Source organism: Primulina tabacum, chromosome 15 (assembly GCF_025594145.1).
Source record: "Primulina tabacum isolate GXHZ01 chromosome 15, ASM2559414v2, whole genome shotgun sequence".
Lineage (NCBI taxonomy): Eukaryota > Viridiplantae > Streptophyta > Magnoliopsida > Lamiales > Gesneriaceae > Primulina > Primulina tabacum.
This window is the reverse complement of record NC_134564.1, coordinates 16,697,396-16,704,822: the sequence shown is the minus strand read 5'-3', so window position 1 is coordinate 16,704,822 and position 7,427 is coordinate 16,697,396. Positions and strand designations below refer to the sequence as shown.

General features: G+C 34.4%; 1 long non-coding RNA gene across 6 annotated transcripts; it reads left to right on the top strand.

Moving 5' to 3' along the window:
* The first annotated feature begins 3,671 nt into the window (after positions 1 to 3,671).
* On the top strand, positions 3,672 to 6,404 carry LOC142527131 (uncharacterized). Of its 6 annotated transcripts, none has more exons than XR_012815403.1 (5): positions 3,672 to 4,009; positions 4,787 to 4,846; positions 5,592 to 5,657; positions 5,778 to 5,874; positions 6,154 to 6,404. It is a non-coding gene; the product is annotated as an uncharacterized LOC142527131 (long non-coding RNA). The 6 variants fall into 6 exon arrangements; XR_012815402.1 differs by having other exon boundaries at positions 5,592 to 5,686; XR_012815404.1 differs by lacking the exon at positions 4,787 to 4,846.
* Positions 6,405 to 7,427: the final 1,023 nt, after the last annotated feature.

The window sequence follows — 7,427 nt, the reverse complement described above, 5'->3', positions numbered from 1 at the left end:
GTCTGATCGAGGGACTGAACTCATGAATCAAACTCTTTCACAATTTTTATAGAACACTGGGATCAAGCATGAGCTCTCAGCAGCTAGAACACCTCAGCAAAATGGTGTAGCTGAGAGAAGAAATCGAACCCTTAAAGAAGCTGCTAGAACAATGCTTGCTGATTCTGGTATTTCTCAAAGGTTTTGTGCAGAAGTAGTAAATATAACGTGTTACACACAGGAACAGATCAATTATTAATAAAAATCATTTGAAAACACCATATGAGATCTGCATGGACGTAAAAGTATGATATCTTATTTTAAAATATTCGGCTGCAAATGTTTTATTCTCGATAATGGGAAAAATCATTTAAAAGCTTTGATGCTAAATCTGTAGAGGGAATATTTCTTGGTTATTCATCAGTTAGTAAAGCTTTCAGAGTATTTAACAAATGCACTTTGAATGTCAAAGAGTCAATTCATGTGGTATTTGATGAAACTGTACTAACTGATAAACCAACTGATCCAGTTGAGCTAGTTGATCGCTTTACAGATATAAGTTTGGAGGATGATAGTGAAGAAGAAAATCACATCAATCAAAATATCCTTCAAACACCAGAACCAGAAGTGCTGGATCAATCAATTAACAAGAAAGTGTTCCAGATAATTAGTTGGTAGAGCAAAATGATAATACTCAAATACCAACTAAGCAGCAGCAATTGAAATGAAGAAAAAATTCAGTTGCCAACTGAAACAGTTGTTGAATTTGTAGGAAATCTGTACTTATGAGAAGAGAACAATCTGGAATGGTTGACACTCTGTGCATTCTTCAATGCATTCAGCTTTATATGTTATGACACTAATGTAATGTTGATCACCTGTTTTATGATATGCTTAAAATCATCATCTTCATCATCAAAGTCTTACTTTCAATGTAGTTGGGATTGGTTTTATTCTGTGCTAGAAATGAGGAATCAATACACTTACAGACAACAAATCGTTGTATGAAACTTTGAATGATATTTTGTAGCAGGTGGTTCGTGAAACCATGTAATCAGCACCCCTGTGTTCCGTTAGGTCAAACTTCCTTGTTTTTTATGGCCAAGCCCTTGTACCAACTCATGAATCTTGCTATAAACTCTGAAGTTGAGAAAAAGAGTGATCAGCGAGACACTGAGCCTTACATTGATACAGAGGTATCAGCAATTATATTTTCCAGTTGAAAAGTAGAGCATTTATAGCGGTATAAAGCTTGTGACTGGACAATTTGGGTTCTTAAAATCAATTTTGGTTGGTGTATATGCAATAATGGAATGCAGATAGATCGAATGACTTTGGACAAAAGTAAATAATCACATTGCCTAAAGCCACACCATGAATAAACTGAGTGCAAGTATGCCACATAAAGAAGTGAAATTTATCATTCCTCATTTCTATGTAGACTTGATGAAATAAGTGTCAGATCAAGCATGTGGTAAACATTTTATCGATTGTATTATAGAATATAATATGATCAAACCCTTAGGACAAAAGCATCATCATGCTACGTATTTGGTTCTCTGTAAAAGGGGAATCGAGTTCTATTTTTCTCTTTACAGTTTCTTCTTTCCCATCCCTGGTTTTCATATATCTTGAAAAGAGTGGTGGTTTCCTTTATTCCTGGAGTTGGAATATTAGGCATTTAACATTGAACCCCAAACCCATGATTCTGAAACTTGTAGAACAGGTTTTGACACACATCTTTTTTTTATTATCTTTTTCATCGAGCATCTTCTTTTCAGCATTATCCTTCCCAAGAATACTTGCAAAGATTTTATAGTTCCTCATAGATATGGTTTATGTAGTTTTTTAGTTTGGTATTTTTCTGTAAATTTGTTTGTCTGTTATTTCTCATTTTCTGTTTCATAAACTGAGATTCATAATTTAGGAACCTAGTACATTATAGTCCTAAAAAGAGACTATCTCCAATTTCATTGATGTTTTATTATATGGGTACGACCAATATATCTAGATTGAGATGTGGCGATATAAATGAAACTCTTGGATACTTGAAAGAAATGATAATGTGACATGCCATATTTATGTTGGCATTTATGTTTGTTCTCATGAACTTTCTGATACTTAACTTTGGTCGTGACATTTGTAAAATGGGAAGTAATAGAATCCAGCAACAGTGTTCTCAGGTATGGTCTCATCTTTCTTAATCTTGGGTAATAAATATTTTCTACGGAAGGGAAGATCCAGTAATAAATGTTTGTCATATTGATCTCAAGAAATTTCTAATTTTTTGCATCTTGTAATAAATTATTTAGGAAGTTTTGTCCGTCATTAAACTCTATTTATTTTTTTATTTTTTTTGCAAAAAAGTTCTTACGTTATTGAGTGCTGAAGGGATTGCCCCTTGAACATACCATCACATGTTTCATGTGATAATTTCTTACCTTCGATCCTCATGAACTGTTGGACATTTTTTCTTGGATCATTATGCCTCTTACCTCCCTCTTCTTGATGGTTTTCTGGGGCCAGGTACCTTTTAATATCTTGATTTTTCTGGCAATTAGGAATCTGATTAGCCAGTCATTCTGTGATATCTATATTATGACACACAGGTTATAGGATCATGCAAAGAGAAAACTAATTGATTTATCAAGGATTTACCTGATAATCATTGTATAGATTGTTAAATTGTTCCTCTAACTGATCAGGAAGATTCTTTTTAAGTTCTTCGACTATATTCTGCGTAACAAAAAATAGTTTAATACTATTTAAATCATGTATAGTAAATATAAAACCTATATTGTCCTTACTTGGAATAAGTACTCTGGATCTACATTATGCTCTATCAGATTTTGAAGTTCTCCACGGATATTATATAGCCTACGGAGCAGATGGACTCTTAATGTTAGATTTAAGTTTCTTAAGATTGAATCAGTTGTTTACGTATGTGATAATACTTACTGCTTTGGACTTTGCTCTTCTATAACATTTCGTGCAATATCAACGATTTTATCTTCCCAACCAGTTTTAATATTTTGATCTTCCTTCAAGGGAGAACTGCTCATTGAAGTCATAAGGTATGGCATGTGCAACCAGAATCAATTTGTGTGATGTCAAATGGAAAAAACTGTGATTGAAATGTGTTGTGTACATCAATCGTTGAACATACTTGAACTGCCAAGTAGCTTCAAATGAGCGTATAGCTTGTCTTAGGTTGTTCTTGGAATTTTTAGTCATCTGGTTTGCCAACTTTGGAGGTAATTTTATCCCTTCTTGTTTCGCTATAAATGCCAGAACTGCAAGAATCTGTTAAAGACAAGGAATTGTAAGACGAAAGACTTTGAAACTTCTAATTTATGAATCTAATGGGGAATCTGGGATTTTAAAGAACAAGACAGCTACCTCTTCATCAGAAGGTTCGAGGAGTTGAACCAATGTGCAGATTGGCTTTATGGGATAGAGCTTTGCAGAATCTCGGCAGCAAAAGAATACCTTGTTGCATCCTTTGAACTTCTCTAACATCCACTTGATATATGACAGGGCATCAGTAGATAGCTTGTCTGCGTCATTTAGAATTATTGCTGCAACAGTTATATGAACAACATGATATGTTGGATTAATCTTTGAGAGGATATGATTATATTCACATAAAATATTGCAATACCTATGCAGTTCTCACGATCGTGCTGGCGAAGTTGGGATAGGCAACTTCTGATTTTTTTCTTTGATAAGTTCAGCAATGACATGCTTTTCATAACCTTTAAGTTCAGAAAGGTTGACTTCAATATGTTGAGATGATACCTTTAAGTTAACGAGGATACTGCTCACTGCTTCTCCCTGTGAAATTAGTAAAAGAGGGAGATAGGTTGATTTTGATGAGCACTTGAGGTGCATCCTACTTTCTTTCATTCATCAATACAGGCTGGTTAAGTGAGTGTGAGGATCACAGGTATCTGGTACACCTTTGTACAATGAGAAGCTTGTGCAGTGCATGTAGAACTCACGAGCGGTATAATCTTTCCTAAGTTCCCAGGTATACCTTACTTTAAGGAGCAATTACAATAGAATGACCATGATTTCTTATGCTCAGGATTAGAGGTGTTGCAGTACTAGTTACTGTTACTATTACAGGTATGTTTTATTTGGATTAATGGATTTCAAATCCATGCAAATGTATTTTTTTGTTTTAGAGAAGCAAGATATGAACTTCGAATCTACATTTTACATGTTTATATAATATTTCATGTTAGTTATGATTAGTTTCAAATTCACCCAATAATGATATCATTTGAAATCTATTATACTATTCTATCTAATTTTTGTAACTAATGTGTAAATAAGTAAGGTATGAATTTAATATTTGATCTATTGTTTCATTGTTATCAATAACTAAAATCGAAGTTCATGAATTTCAAATCAATCTCCTCAAATTATTTAGTTCATGCTCATTTGTTATGAATGTGAATCGTGTGCGTGAACTGTTCCTATATGCAAGTTGAGAATATATGTGGCTTTCATTCCCTGCTTTACTTATTTACTTGACCCTTAATGATCAGCTATACAACAGAAAAAGTATCTATACATATCCTTAAAATCCTACAGTTCTTTCTTTTGTGAATAATAGTTTCATGCTTTCTCCACCTTATTTTTTGTGGGAACAATCGCCTGTTTAATTAGGTGTCCTATACAATTTCCACATGCATGATTTATTGGTTACATTGTTGGTGTATTTGTAACTGCAATTAGTAGAAGTAAAAACTCCTTCATTATGAGAAGAATCATGTTTACCTATTGAGTAATTTGTATCCAGATGCTGGTGTTGAAGTAGATGCACAGTAATATATAGCTTTTGGAATTATATGAACAAGTGGTGAGTTGAAAAAATTGGCATATGAATTTACCTTCAAATGAAATTCCTTGCATTCTTGTCTTGCCTGTGGATGATAAATACAGAAGATAAAATTTTTAAAAGAAAATAATCTTAAGCAAAAATCTGCAGGTTGCACTTGTATTCTCAAAAAAATGAAAATGATTAACTTGACGATGAGTTCCAGGCTACGTTATCTGGAACATTATTTTTGCTGTTATTATAAGATCCTTGTTAGATTGCTTGATCTTGTTATTCCATGATTTTTATTCTACTGGAGTGTGAATCCGTGTAAAGATTATGGAACTGAATTCATTATGATAATTTTGCAATTGTACCTGTACTTTTTCTGGTCCAAAAGCTTCTCTAAGGAAGGCCCCAAATCATTGTTCTCTTTCCCACGCCTGGGTTTCCCTCAAATATGAAATGGCTACATTCTTCTTTTTATTGCTCCAGTTCCTCACTGTGGTCTGAAGGCTTCGTGCTGTCTCTCTATTGCATAGAAAATCTTGCAACCATAATGGCCTATATCTGTCTGCCCACACATGTTTTCTTTCATTTTCTGTTTTTTCAATCTCATTCGTGAATCCTTCACTAACTGAGGTCTGAGATAGTGGTGCATCTGGGAATGGTATCGAATTCTGTAATGATGCTTGTGCTGGTGGTAACAGTGTGAGGGAAATGGGTGTGCAGTCGGTAGTATTGTTTGTGGTTGTGGATACGGCAATGATTCTTGCGGTTTGTGCAGTGGGTGGCGGCAATGACAGCATGGACGGTTCAAAATCTCTCTCCCTCAATGGCTTCTCCTTTTCTGGTGAACATATATTCTCTTCACTCTTCCTGGTAGGAAAACTGACTTTTTCCTCCCAGATTCCTTATCATTCGTAGAAACCTTGGTCTTTATTTTTGCTAATATCTCTCCTGTTTCTTTGAGTTTCATGTATGATGATGAAGTCCTGGTACGAGCATCCTGAGAGCTTTTGGTCCACGTAGAACTCAATGACGAAGAGCTCTTCTCATACTTTATCGAGGTAAAGCAAGATGAACCCCATTCTTGCACCTTCACAACAAAACTCGATTTGGAACCAGAACTGATGAAACTGCCAGCATGGCTTTCTCTCCCAGGGCTCAAACCCCGACAATTTTTCTCTATTTATAACAAGTGAAAAGTCGGTCAAGCCCTTGTAATACGGACTGCTGGTACTGTACCTTGCTTCTGCATTTCTCCTATTAAACTCCAGGAGACTCTCCTCTGTTAGTTGAGGATTCTTGGCTTTTCTTGTGATTAAGTCGCTCAATTCTTTGGCCAGACGATTATTGGCGAGCCAGTAGAACGAGTGGTTCGAACTGAATTACTCGTGTGAGAGGGAGATTGTGGGCTGCCAATATCTGGTGCAGATATGGAACGTGGAATCGAGGGACTAGGCATCGGATGCTTGAAGGTGAAAGGATTCCTTTTCTTATGGGATTTGGAGCAGAAAATTTTACCGGCATGTTGTGTCCTATCTGAATGTGAAGGCAAATTTCCATTCTAAGCTATAATTTTATATTTCTTGGCGTTGGATTTGAGGATGAAAATCAAGAAATTGACGTCAAATTCTATGCATCTAGAACGCCTTTGCTAGCAGTTCAAATGGTTGGAAGATTAACATATTGTTCCCTTTGGTGCTGGCATCAGCTCATTCATAAGGTGAACTTTGTACTTGCCAGTTTTTAATGAGGTTTTATGTTCTGGCCATTGAAAGCGATTAAGTCATTTTCTTTATATAAAGTTTAAGTTATTATTACGAAAATAATCGGTTCGTAAATTTTTCGAATTTTTGAAATCAGATTTTGGAGTTTCCGTCAGGGTTCGTTTTCTGTTAGCTGCAAGTCTAGCGACAGTAACAATTTAATGTATTTTGGATTAATAATCATTTGTGATAGTCGGATTCAAAAAACCTATAATTTATTTGCTCAATTCCGGAGGTCTAAAAGATTGATCATTGGAGTAGCATGGTATTACGTACCCTTTCACTTAATATGTTTGATGCATTATTACTTCAAAGTGTAAATGGAACAAATGTATGTTTTCCAAAAGGGGAAAGTTCAAATACTTTTATTCTATGATCACATTTTTTATTTTAAAAAATTGCCTGATTATGAGTTTAAAAGGGATATTTTTATTAATTAAAACTACAACGTAGCTTTCTTAACAATATTACTCACTATAGTACAAAATGCAAGTCATATTTTACAAATTTGTGGTTTATTAGTTTAGCTTCGTTTCATTTCTTTCCCAAGTCTATTATTTGTAAGTAGGTTCTCTTGTTGCAATATACCAAAGATTCAAAGGCATTTAAACAAATTCTCGAATTAAATTTTTCCAAATTTTTACTTCTCTTTACAAAAGGCAAAAAGTGGGTTTGAATAAAGAAATCACATATATATTTTTTATTATTAAATTTCAGGAATTCGATATGAACAAAGAATTTGAGGAAAAACAAAAAACAAATTCCTCGTAAGTATGGATATCCTTGTAGCTGTCATTACTGATTAAATTAGACGAATACAATAATCTAGCTGACGAAATTATTTTTAAAGT